The following is a 13,915-nucleotide window of genomic DNA, read 5'->3' as shown; positions in this document are numbered from 1 at the left end:
TGGATTTGCTCGATCACAGTCCACTGTGAATCCTTGATGCTGTGTCCCATAGTTAAATAATGGCCAGCCATTTTTGTCGTGCTTTTTTTACATCCCACATTGCTCTTGTGCTCCCCGATCCGTATTTTTAATGGGTCTGGATGTCATTCCAATATATTCTTTGCCACATGGGCATGTGATCATGTAGATGACGTTTCTACTATTGCAGTTCATGAAGGTCCTCTGCTCCCATGTTGAGCCATTTACGAATGTGATTGTTTTGCTTTTCCTTGTTAATTCACAAGTACTGCAAGTGCCGCAAGGGTGATGTCCCTCTGGAAAGGGTCCTGAATTCTGAAAATCCAAACCGTGACTTCCCCATGTTGTTCTATGGACTCTGACCTGGGGTATCACATCTGTACCCGTGCGCCTAGGGACTCCTAGTTACTTACCTTTGGTGGTTTTGTGCTTCCCCTGGCCTACTTATCCATGGGTGGTAGTCTTAGTTAGGTACCCCTTTCACATAGTATCCTACGCCAACGACACCCAGCTTTTCCTCTTCCTCGCCAATGACCTCGACATCACCACGCACAGTTTCCAGGAAGGAATGGAGCGTGGGTGTCGCATCCTGGAAGAGCAGCAGCTGCCTGAAGCTCAACACTGAGAAAACGGAAGTCCACATCCTCGGATCCACCCCCACCGCGTGGGATGGCACTTGGTGGCCCCCTCCCTTGCAAACCCCCCCACCCTCACAGACTACGCAAGCGAAATCAGCATCATTCTCGACTCCTCTCACACCATGAACCAACAGATCAACGCTGTATACTCCACTTGCTTCAACACCCTCTGCATACTCTGCAAGACTTTTAAATCGCTCCCCCACCTGAATCCAGAAAGACCGTCCCCACACACTCATAACCAGCAGACTGGACTACGATAACGCCCTCTAAGCCGGAATTAACAAATCTCTCCTTCACAAACTTCAGACCATCCAGAACGCCGCAGCCAGACTTGTCTTCAGCATCCCACGACATGACCACATCACACAGCACCTCTGAGACCTCCACTGGATCCCTGTCGAGAACATAATTACCTTCAAGCTGCTCACACATGCCTACAAAGCCCTCCACAACACCGGACCCCAATACCTTAACAATAGAATCTCTTTCCACGCCCCCAAGAGATACCTCCGCTCCACTGACCTAGCTTTGGCTGAAATCACCCGCATCCACAGAGCCAGAGTGGGGGGTAATTCCTTCTCATACTTCGCAGCCAAGACCCGGAAATAACTTCCACTCATCATCAGATGAAGCCCTACACTGCAAACCTTCAGAAAATACCTAAAGACCAGGCTTTTCGGATAATCTTGGAACCCCAGCGCATTGAGACCCTTATGGGTGAGTAGTGTGCTCTAAAAATCCCTGATTGGTTGATTGACATTCCACTTGCTTAGTATATGATTTGCCCCCCATTGGGGTCCATTTTTTTAATGTGTTTTACTTACCTGTTTTGCTGACACTGTTTTTATGTGTATGTATATCTTTTGGTAGGAGATATATCAAAGTAGTTTGGTGTTGGTGTCTAATGAATACTACAGTATTTTTCTGACACTGCTGTGGTTCTTTCCTGTGTGATTCTCACTGACTGACTTGTGTGGTAAATGCACCAGCTTTACACCCTCCTATTTAAGCCTTAGCTGCTCTCCACAGCTACTCATTGAGAGGTTTTGCTTATCAGGTACCTCTTACACTATCACTAAGATTTGCCTGGACGCAGTGCAGGGTGTATCACCAACAGGGGTACACCATATACTGAGCCAGCCTCTTATATATAGCACTGGATCACATTTGTATTCATCTTTTTCTTTGTGCGGTAGTTGGCTGTGATGATTCAGGGACCGTGGGCGTCCCAACAAATCAGAGCTTTGTTAGCTGCTCGCATTATCATTAGTGCTAGTCCTTGAGTATGTAGGGTGTTCTCTTCCTCGTGTCCAGAATATGGCAGCATTCTTCCTGGAGCCAGTCCTTTCTGTCCAGACTGTGTCCATCTGGTCTCGCTGATGCCAAGCAGGGCAAGGTTGTAATTTTTCATCTCCGCTGCCACTTGAGCTGTTTTGCCTGTCTTATACATGGTCCCCATGTTCCATATTCCGATGGTGATGATCTTGGTCGAAAGCAGGTGGATCCGCTCTGTGGGTTCCAGGGTTCTCTAGCTTTCACCACAAGGCAGCATTTCTCTCAGTGAAGGTTGGGATGTCTTTAGGTTGGTAATTCTGCAGCTAGGATTTGTGTACATGCACGGAATGTTAGACCTCATACTCTTCAGGTAGCGTCTCCTTAATATTTTTGCCTTTTCCTCATAGGTTTTGCTGATTTCCTTCTAGTGGCCTTAGGTCTCAGCACTTTCCCACAGTAAATGCAGTATGAAAGTGAAGCGCCCTTCCTACACAGGTTAGGAAGTGGTGCTTACCTGATGTTTTTAGGTCTAGCCTAGCATTGCAGCGCAAGCTCTGCCCACTCCGCGAGATCTATTGTAATCGAGGCGATTTCGGAAGTGGCCTTTATGGTGAACGCTGGCCTCCGATTGAAAGTGATGTTTTTTGGTGACCGCCCAGTCTCCTTTAGGCCCGCCCATCTAGACTGGATTGTTTGCTTGCGGCATTAGACTGTGGTCTTTAAGTACTGGGTAAGCACTTTTTGTTTCCTCTTCCCTCTATCTTTCTCCCCGAGCAGATCGAGATCTGCAGAGACACAGCTGCCTGTTTTAATGGCAGGTGTGTGTTTATTTTTGCATCGCGCTTTAACTTAAAGTGAAAACGTGATGCAAATATAAACAAGCGGCTGCGTTGGTGTAATGGCGACAACTTTTTTGTTCAGTCCCATGGTACTCTACGGTCAACCACACGTCGGACATAAGCAAAGCCTGTTTTACATTCTGGAACCTGTAGTCCATTTATAGTGGGAAAGAAAAGCTGCAAGCAGCGGACCGCAAATAAATTAACAGACTGTATAAACAGGTCTTTGTGACACGCGGCCGCCTGAAAAATCCTTGTTAACTGCATTGTTCAGCTGACAGGCAATGTAAAAACATTTTTTTAATAGTTCTTGATACTGGAGGTGTCACTGTTTCTAAATGCACCCAGTGTATTTGCCAGATAAGGGACCTGAGGTACAGAAAGGTAGAATAGTGTGCTCAGGATCACACAAGTGAAGATGGAAGCCGGGATGAAGATAATGCTTTCGCAGTCAGCACCTTAATCTGCAGACTGCACAAAGACGTCCGACACTCAGTGTGTTTCAGACAGCCATAGCAGTCGTATGATGGCGCAGTGACTGTTGGGTACGTACACACGTGACAGCACACAAGAGAAGAGAAGGCCCCAGGCTCCATTTCACACAGAGAGACAGATAGTACCTATCACAGCAGGGCCTTTCACTATGAACAAAGGATCCTGGTGCAACATTAGTGAAGGTTCTCGCACCCAACATGGGCTGGTATATTCATATATGTTTTTGTACATTAACATAGAACAGATTGCTGGAGTTGACATGATGACGCGGGTGCGGAGTGGGGGGCGGTGTCGAGTATATTTATGAGAGTTCATCAACCCATGGGGGAACAAATACCAACGTCTTCTAAAATAATTAGCACTTTTTTTCGTTATCGTTAATTAGCACTCTTAAAGCACACGTACTGCAATTAACATGGCATCGCAGCTCTTTGTTGCAATTGTGCCCACAATTACAGTTTATCTTGTGTATCACATGCGGCTTGTATTTGCTCACTACATCAAATTACGTTAAAATGTTGTTTTTGGGGGGCGTGGCTTGCGCGCCGGAGAGAGAGGACGGCGGCTCCGTGAGCTCCGTGGGGGACAACAGCCGCAAATGCCGTGAGGACCTCATTTGCAGCTTTACTGAAGTTTTATCGCAAGGCAATACTGGCGGAAGAGGTGTAGAATTAGAGGATGAGGTTCGAGGCTGGTTTCGAGCCGTGATTTGTAACCTTTCCATAGCGGTAATTGTTTCTCGTTTACGAGACGCGGGCGGCCGCCATTTTGGGTCGCTTCGCCCGTGTCTTTCTTTTTAACTATTTAATGCCGCTCTGCTCCATTAGGACTGCCTCGCTGCTATTTCGAACTGTGGATATGACTGATACTATGCATTGTGGCATTTCCTCTACTGTTTCTGGCTCATATTTATGGTGAGGTCCGGTGTTCAGCCTCCTGCTAATAATTCCTGAGGAGAAATATAACCGCCATTTTGAGTATGCCGAGCCTGAAGTGACTGTCTACCATACACCAGTCTGAGTAGCCATGCTGAAGTTTAAGGTCAACATTTCTTTATGTTGGTGTCACTAATCAGTATTAACCCATGCAGGCGACTTGTTGATGGTTCCTGGGTTCCTATGAGATTACCAATATATAGCCTACTCTGACCAGTTTTCTTCACTGCTTCAGCATAGCCCCACTGCACGGAGCTTGGCATTTATTCGCTCCTATTCTCAATCTATATGTGGCAGTGAAGGTGTCCTACGCAGAATAGGTTTTGGTGGTGTGTGTGGTGTGCGCCACAGCCTTTTTGTAATACTGCATTTCCTCTTTTGGCACACTTCTAAGGCAGCACTATGGCGAATGACTCAAAATTGTCTCATACTGGAGCCAAACCTAAAAGGCAACAAAATGATCCACCTTCCCCCATTCAGTCCTCGCCAAATCCTATCCTTGACTCTATTTTAGAAGAAGTACGGGGTCTCCAACCGTTTATGTCTGCCACCAACGAAAAGCTCAAACAGATTGAAGAACGGTGGGTTGTTATGGAGAGCAAGGTTTTGAATTTGGAGCAACGTGTGAGTGATTTACATGGTGCCTCTGTACAAATTCCCTTATTAGAGCAAGAGATCCATAAACTGAAACTACACACTGAGGACCTTGAAAATCGCAATCGTAGGAACAATCTACGCGTTTATGGTATTCCGGAAAATGTGGAGGGGTCTGACATGGTGGCCTTCATACGAAAATTCCTTCAGGAACTTTTGGACCTCCAACCTTCGTCTCATCCTCTTAACATACAACGTGCTCACCGCTTAGGGCGTCTGAACTCCAATTCTACCAAGTATCGTGGTATTATTATGCTTTTCCTTGAGTTCACTGAATTAATGTCGGTTCTGAAGGCTGCTAGGCTTAAACGGCATCTCCAATGGTCTGGTCACAACATATTTATTTCACAGGATCTCTCAACTGCTACGAATGCCCGACCCAAGGAATTCCTGAATCTCCGTCCTCTGATGCGACAGTTGAACATTCAGTATGGCATTCTGCATCCTTGTTTCTGCAAAATCACGCACAATGGCCGTACCCATTCTTTTGATGACCCACAAAAGCTTCAAACGTACTTGCAGAGTGTCTCTTCTTCCACCATGGTCACTGCTAATTAGAATCCACCATTTCTTAGTCCTTTAATGTGGCTCTCTCTATTTCTCTTTCGCTTCCGATGATTTTTTCTACATTGCTTCCTTTCCTGAGGTTCCGCTTTTCTATTCTTTCATTATGATTGTCCCTTCTTTGATAGCTCGTGGTGTTGTGTTCCCTCTTTGGTGTATCTTTGCCCCTGATGTCTTGGTTGTTTTCTTCTTCTCCGATCAGGCTCTCATGCCTTGATCTGTTTTCTCTTTTCCTCTTTCTTGTTAACTGTCTCTCTCTTCCCTTTCCTATCTTCTGCTTCTTCTTTTGTTGGCTTTCTTGCTTCATCTTCTTTCTCTCATGTTATTTTAATCTTGAGAGGTCTCTACGTCCCTCTTTCCTTTGCATGTTGTTACTCTTTCTGATTCTAGACACAATGTTTTGCTGTATCATGAGTGTATTGGGTGTTTTCTTTTCATGTAAATTAATTGTTTATTGTCTCCCTTTTTAGGTCTCGCCTGTCGATGCGCATGCGCATCGAGCAAGCGAGACTATAGGGGCTCATCCAGACTTTATCTAACTTGCAAGGAATCGTGGCGATTCCTTGCAGTGCCCGTGACTTTTAAGCTCAATGCGCATGTGCATTGAGCTTAAAAGCGCGTGCACATGCCCCCAGCCGCCTGCCTTGCCTACTCTCTCTCACAGCCTCCCCCAGCTCCGCCCCCTCACTACTTGATTGCACGGCCGCTAGGCCGTGCCTCCCCTACTCTCCTCCCCCCTCCTCCTCTCCTCCCCTGCCTGCCTGCCGCTAGGCCGTGCCTCCCCTACTCTCCTTCCCCCCTCCTCCTCCTACTGCCGTGTCGCACCTCTCCCCTCTCCGCCCCCTCCCCTGCCAGCCGTGTTACGGTGAAAGGCTTGTTTGTTTATTTTACCCGCCGTGTCTCTGCTGCTTCCCCCTGTCCTGTCTCTCCTCCTCTCCCTCTCTATACCCTCCCCCTCCCCCCCACCACTCCCATCAAGTCCCTCTGGCCCTTCCCTCCTCCCCGGACCCCTCCTCCCCTGCCCCCTCCTCCCCTGCCCCCTCCACCCTTTCTTGTTGTTACTACGTAAATGGTAGTCTGCCAGCACCGCCCATCCTAGGAACTCCAGCACAAGCTTCTCCTGCCTCCGCCCAGAACTGTAACCAAACACTCAGCACAAGCTTTTCCCAATTCAACTTCAGACCGCCCTCCGCTTCACTGCCCAGAACTGTGTCGGAAGTGCGGGTCGGTTTGTGGCATATTCACCTTCCACCTCTAGCAGTCGCAGCACTTCTTACAGAATTCTGCGAAGTCGCTAATGCATCCAGGTGTTTCTTTTTCTGCTCTTACCTGCACGTTTGTACAAAGTAGGCATAGGACAATTTGGTTTGTATCCAGGTGTTTATTTACGTTGACAACTTCCTGCCGCAGATCTTTCAGTACGTAAAGGAAAGCCCCTTAACCCTAGTTATCGTAAAATGCATATCTCGCCCACCCAGACCTCTCTGCTATTGGTAAGGCGCGTGTCAGGGTTCTCTTTGAGCTCTCTAAAACAAAACATGATAACATGCGCCCAACATAAACAAAGTCTACATGCTTTAACAAACAGGACTCAGGGATCCGGGGTCACACATACTCCAGCTGCCTTTTGTCTCCGGCCAGCATGTGTTTGTGGGGGCGGGGCGATAACCTCCTGTTATCTCACTGGCTGTGTCTTATAAAACATATACACGCACATTAACATTTAGAAACACCTGGTAGGGGCGTAAAACAAGGGATTTTTCATTTGCATGGACCGGCAAGCAGAGTCAGGAATAGAAGGGGTCGAATCAACAGAGAAATCGACACCATGTTTGGCTAAAAGGAATGTCTCTTTCACAAATAGAAAAGACCGTCACTCCTGCTTAGAAAATCGCCTCCAACCAGTTTAGCCTTGCCTTGTCTGTGTTTTGAGCAAAACAAGTGTCAGCCCTACTTCGTGACTTTTGCACGTCGTAAGTACGAAACCTGTAATCTTCAATGTTTAACGATGTTTTTATTAATTAGCCTCACCAAACCCATCTGCACACAATTGGGACTTGCCATTGTTTTGACCCTTCGCGCAGCCCCATCTCTTCCTTCCAGTTGCTTATTGTCAACTTTTTAAAGTTTAGAAAGTATTCTTTCCAGGTGACTATTTGTCTGCCCACTCTTATTGGGTGGGTGGATGTACAGCCATTTCTCCAACAACCCTTACTTTTTAAATATATTAAAATAAATATTCAGTCTTTCTTTGTAGTGCTGCTTAAGCGGGGCGGACATACGCGGAGATGCAGCTAAATAGGCTCTGCCTCCTGGTTCGAGTTAGTCACTTTTAGCATCCGTCAGATTTGTCCGACTATCTGAAAACAGATTTCTACCAGCAGAAACCCTCAACATCAGACTTGTAATTTCATATCCAGCCGGAAGAAGCCTATTTCTCTTTTTTAATTTGAGATTTCTTTGGGTTTTCCTCCTCTCTCAACGCCACCTCTATTTTAACAACCCCCCACACACACACTTCTTCCTGCATTCCTCCTCCTCTTCTCAGCTCTCTCGCCCCTGCCTCTCCTCTATTTCACTGTGTGCTCTGTGTCTCGACTGCCTTCCCCGCCCATGCCCAGCCTCTTTCATCTTCCCCTCCCACACCGCCTCCCCTCTGCCCATTAATCCATTACCAGCAGCCGGTCCAAGAGAAGCTACTGTCTCCGGAGCTTGGCCGGGAGGGGTGCTGCTGTGCCCGGACCTCCCAGAGCAGCCACTGCACCCCCTCACCATCGACTAACCCTCCCTCTCCTCACCCGCCTCCTGCCGGGGTTATTGGTGGAGAGCCTTCATCCACCGCCTTTGTGCGCTGGGCGGACGCCGCCCCTTTTCTTATCTCTCCTGCAGCAAGCTACCTGATGACTCCAGGGGCCGGAGAGATCTTCAGTGCCACCCTCCCCCACCGGCACCATCCATCATCTTAGCTAGAAAGAGCAGAGAAACCACTGCCCTGCGGCACTTTCCACAACTTCCAGGTTAGAATTGAATCTTGTAGCAGGCGACCACCTACGTTAAAACAATTTATAGAGTACCTACAGAATGGTATCTTAAGGCGCCGAGAGCGGAAGTTAACATTAAAGCACGTTGGTGCTTCGTGGGCCACCGCTGGATGGCAAGTTGGGCCGGATTCCAATCTGCGGTTGCAGCAGCACATCCGCACTTCATTCTTCAAAGCCACACCATTTTGAAAGGTTTTTCAAAAAACTATTCTGATGTGAGACCCCCTCCCACACACACACACGCAACCACTGTTGTTTGTTGATGATCCCCCCAAAACACTTACTTCTGGCTAGGGGCCTGACAGAACACATGCAAGTACAGTTTATTTATATGCCCCCTTATTTAACATATCTCTTGGTGTTGAGTTGAGACACATCAGCCCAATGCTGCTGTTACCCAGGGGTCACTTGTAAAGGACAGGAGGGCCGCTTAGCTCCCTTTGTTAGTTTTTGGAGGGCAGTGTGATGACCCACTTTGTGGGATAGTTCAGAGTCAGGTAGCCTGCACTTCTGCCACGGTCTCACTAATTCAGAACGCTTTTTTTTTTTACTGCCTCATTAGTTAACCGCCCCACCTCCACTTTGTTGTCTAGTTGGCAGACTCAGCTGAGAGGCCAACAACTGAATGGGTGCATGCAATAGGTCTCGGAGCATTTGAGTTAGAGCTTTTAGATTTGTTTATGGCTTTTTTTCTTTGTAATTCTTTAGCATTGCCTACAGGAAACAAAAATGCTAAAGATAAAAAAAAAAAAACCATAAACAATTCTAAAAGCACAAACTCTAATGCTGCGAGACCTATTGCATTTCCAATGCCACCTCCAGCCACATTTAAAATTACATACTAATATACACATAAGACAGAAGTAATACAAAGGGGACATGTGACACCTTTTGTTACAAACAACACATTACTTAATTATTATTAACATATACACACACTCTTAACATCACCCTCACACAACAAAACTATCACACTCTTTCACACCCGCTCAGTAACGCTAAAACAACATCTCCCTCATACACCATCACACACCTTCAGCCTCACACACACTTACTCACCCTCACACTAACACACTCACACACTCTCTTACGCAAATAACTTCACTCATCCTCCCCCCCTCACACCCCCTAACACTCTACGCGATTGCAGCCTGGAATCCCTGATAACTTTTCTTGTATCCGTGGCTGGCATTCAGTCATCCCAACGTAAACTGGTGCATTTGTCTTTTCTTAGCTGAAAATAATTTTCTATATTTCTATTGCATGATTGATTGAAATACTTTATCGGACAATCGTTCACATTCTAGATAGACAACTTGTACATCACACCCCTCGATGCATTTCGGGTTCGCGCCTTGTCCTTCCTCAAATGGTAAATACTTTTAGGGATGAAAAGGCGCCGGGTCCTGCTGCGTTGTTTTCATTTATATTTCAGACTCGTGCTGTCAATGTCTCAACTACGCTTAAACACACAGGACGAACAATGACAGTTTATTAAATGTATAATTCTGTTTTTATCAGCTCTGAAGTAGCCTCCCTACCGAGCGAGTGCTATTTAATAACAATAAATACAACACATAAGCTCAAAATATTTTTTGTAAAATGTACCTATCGCATTTCATTCTTTTTCACATATAAGAAGATAATTGGGCTTTTCACGGGCAATCAGTAAGACGCTACCTCACCCTCACTGACACTCACTCACACTCAATCACTCTCACCCTCACTCACCAGCAACGCCTCACCCTCAACGCCTCACCCTCAAATCCTCACTCACCCTCACTCTCACTCATCCTCAATCACCCTCAACATCACACACTCACTCACCCTCACTCACCCTCAACACCTCACCCTCACTCACCCTCAACTCCTCACTCACCCTCATTCTCACTCATCCTCACTCAACCACCCTCAACTTCACTGACCCTCAACGCCTCACCCAACACCTCACCTTCACTCACCATCAACATCTCACCCTCACTCACCCACAAAACATCAGCCTCAACACCTCACCCTCAATCACTCACCCTCAACAATTCACCCACACTCACCCTCCCTCACCCTCAATTCCTCACCCACACCCTCAACACTTCACCCTAAACACCTCACTCATCCTCAACGCCTCCCCCTCCCCCTCACTCACCCTCACCCTCACTCACCCTCAACACCTCACCATCACTAACACTCAACACCTCACCCTCACTAACTCACACTCAATCACCCTCAACACCTCACCCTCAACACCTCACCCTCAACACCTCACCCTCAACACCTCACCTTCAAAACCTCAACCTCAACAACTCACCCTCAACACCTCACCCTCACTCACTCTCACTCACCCTCACTCACCCTCACTCACACTCACTCACACTCAGTCACCCTCACTCACCCTCACTCACCCTCACTCACCCTCAACTCCTCACTCACCCTCACTCATCCTCACTCACCCTCAACACCTCACCCTCACCATCACCCACCCTCAACCCCTCATCCTAACTCGCAATAACCCTCCCTCACCCTCACCCTCACTCACTCTCACTCTCACTCACCCTCAACACCTCACTCACCCTCAACACCTCACTCACACTCAACTCCTCACTCACCCCCACCCTCACTCACCCTCAACACCTCACCCTCACACAGTGCAATAGGTCTCGTAGGATTTTTAGTTACAGCTTTTACAATTGTTTATTGCTTTTTTGATTTGTAATTCTTTAGCATTGGCAAAAAAAAATAAAAATGCAAAAGATTTACAACAAAAAACCCATAAACAATTCTAAATGCACTAACTCTAATGCTGCGAGACCTATTGCATTTCCAATGCTTGTTGTAGTTACCTCCCTGAAGGGTGTTTCCTCCATATGTCGCCCATTTAGTTATTTATTTATTTATTTATTTTAAGGTTTTGTAGAGCGCGTAGTAACCCTAGAGCATCCCAGCGCTTGAACCTGAACTCAGGAGGGGTCAGCATCGGAAGGGGTTAAGGGTCAAGGAAAAAGAAGGGTCTTCAGTGCCTTCCTGAACTGAAGGAGATTAGGTTCAGTTCTCAGTCTCCGGGGGAGGTTGTTCCAGTGTTTGGCCGTGTGGACCGAGAAGCGGCGTCCTCCGGACCGGGCTTTTTTAACTCTGGGGACAGTGATGAAGTTCTCTCCGCTTGAACGGAGGGCCCTACTCGCTTTGTAAGGGATGATGAATTCCTTGAGGAGGGGAGGCCTTTGTTATGGAGAGTCTTATGGGCCAGACAAAGGGCCTTGAAAGCAACCCTTTTTCTTACTGGGAGCCAATGAAGGAGCTTCAAGGCTGGCTTTGCCGAGGATCTGGCGGGGGTGTCGGTAAGTAGGCGGGCCGCGGCGTTTTGAATTTTCTGCAGGGTATTGAGTGTAGCTTCAGGGGCACCCAGGTAGATTGCGTTGCTGTAGTCAAGCCTCGCCAGGATGAGGCCCTGAATCAGAAGTTTCTTGGAGGTGGCGGGAAGCAGGGGGAAGACCTTTCTGCAGGCCCTGAGAAGTCCGAAGCAGATTCCTGCCGTCTTTTTGGCCTGTGTTCTAAAGCTCAGGTCCTTTTCGAGCCATACGCCCAGGCTCTTGACCTCCTCCTTGGGTGCAGGGGGGTCACCTAGGCAGTCGGGCCAGATGTAAGGCGGCAGGGAGGGCCCTTTATGTCCGAGCAGCAGAATCTCGGTCTTGGACCCATTCAATTTCAGTGCTGAGGAGTTCATCCAGCTGTGGATTTCAGTGAGACAGCTGTGAAGGTCAGAGGGCGATTGGTGCGGATGTGAGAGGGTTACCACCAGCTGGGTATTGTCGGCGTAATTGATGATCGAGACGCCGAACGGGTTGACCAGTTTCTCCAGCGGGGACATATACACGTTGAATAACGTAGGGCTAAGAGATGAGCCCTGCGGTACTCCACAACGGAGGGGGATTGCGGGGGAGTGGCTGTCATTCTCCCAGACTTGAAAGGAGCGACCATCTAGGAAAGATTTTAGCCACTTCAAGGCCGTGCCCCTTACTCCGATGTCTCCCAGTCGTGGGATTAGGGTGTGGTGGCTCACAGTGTCGAAGGCCGCACTGAGGTCCAGGAGGATCACTGCCACTGATCCTCCTGTGTCCAGAATGCTTCTGGCCTTCTCCACTGCTGCCAGGAGGGCGGTGTCGGTGCCCTGGCCTGGACGAAACCCTGTCTGGGAGATCCCGAGTAAGTTGATCCTCCCCTCCTATCATCATGTGTAACTTTGTCTCGTGGAACGTACGAGGTCTGGGGCACCCTGTAAAGCATTAAAAGGTACTGTCACACTTATCTAAACTTAATTCGCAGGTTGTTTTTCTTCAAGAAACGCATTGTTCTGATGTTGAATCTCTTAAGTTGAAAAGACACTGGGTGGGTCAGGTTGTGTTTTCTCCTGCCGTTGGTAAAAAAGGAATGGTTGCTATTTTGTTCCATAAAGCGTTAAACGTGCAAATGATTTCCTCTCAGTGTGATGATGAAGGACGTTGGGCACTGGCTAAGGTTGTTATCCAAAATAAGAATCTGGTTTTGCTAAACATTTACGGTCCAGTCCGTCCAGACCCTAAATTGTGGATGGATATTAAAGTCCTAATTTCGGCCATTGATTGCCCCGACTTCGTAATTGCTGGTGATTTTAACCAATGGTTAGACCCTTTCTCTGATAGATTATCCTCCAGTAAATTCCAACCTGACAAGTCACATAAGAGTTTTCAATCTGCCATTGCCTCTCGTCCTTTATTTGATTCTTGGAAACTGTGTAATCCTGATTTGTTGGAATATACTTTCTGTTCTAATGTTCACCACACCCGCTCCAGGATTGATTACATTATGGTCAGTAAATCTTTACTTCCTTCTATTCAAAATTCAGTGATTGGTTCTATATTTATATCTGACCAGACGCCTGTTTATACTTCCCTGGACCTCTCCCTCATTTCTTCCACTTTTAGTCGATGGAAATTTAATTCTTTCCTATTGTCTGATACTGTTTGTATGAAAGAAATTAAGTTTTTTTAATGAATTCTTTACATTTAATGACCCTTCTGACACCTCTATCCCTAACAATTGGGATGCTTTTAAGGCTACACTTAGGGCCTTCACTATTTCTTATGTCTCTAAGAAAAAGAAACTTAATAAGAAGAAATATGAAGACCAACTTAAGAAAATTAAAGTGCTTGAACATTCTTATTTCTCCTCCAAATCCCCCTCAGCACTTCAGGACTTAATCAAAGCGAAAACTGATCTTAATAAAACCATTACTCATGAAGCTTGTAACACCCTTAGTAAAATCAAATCCAAATTTCATGGCGGTCAAAACAAAGCGGGGAAAATGTTGGCAAATTATTTAAAAGTCAAATCTGAACGCAAGAATGTGGGCCCTATCTTCAACAACACAAACAATAAATTAGTCTCGTCGGATGCAGATATTGCTGACGTATTTCACAATT

The sequence above is a fragment of the Lissotriton helveticus genome, chromosome 5_1 (assembly GCF_964261635.1).
Source record: "Lissotriton helveticus chromosome 5_1, aLisHel1.1, whole genome shotgun sequence".
Taxonomy (NCBI): Eukaryota; Metazoa; Chordata; class Amphibia; order Caudata; family Salamandridae; genus Lissotriton; species Lissotriton helveticus.
Note: the sequence above shows the minus strand (reverse complement) of the source record.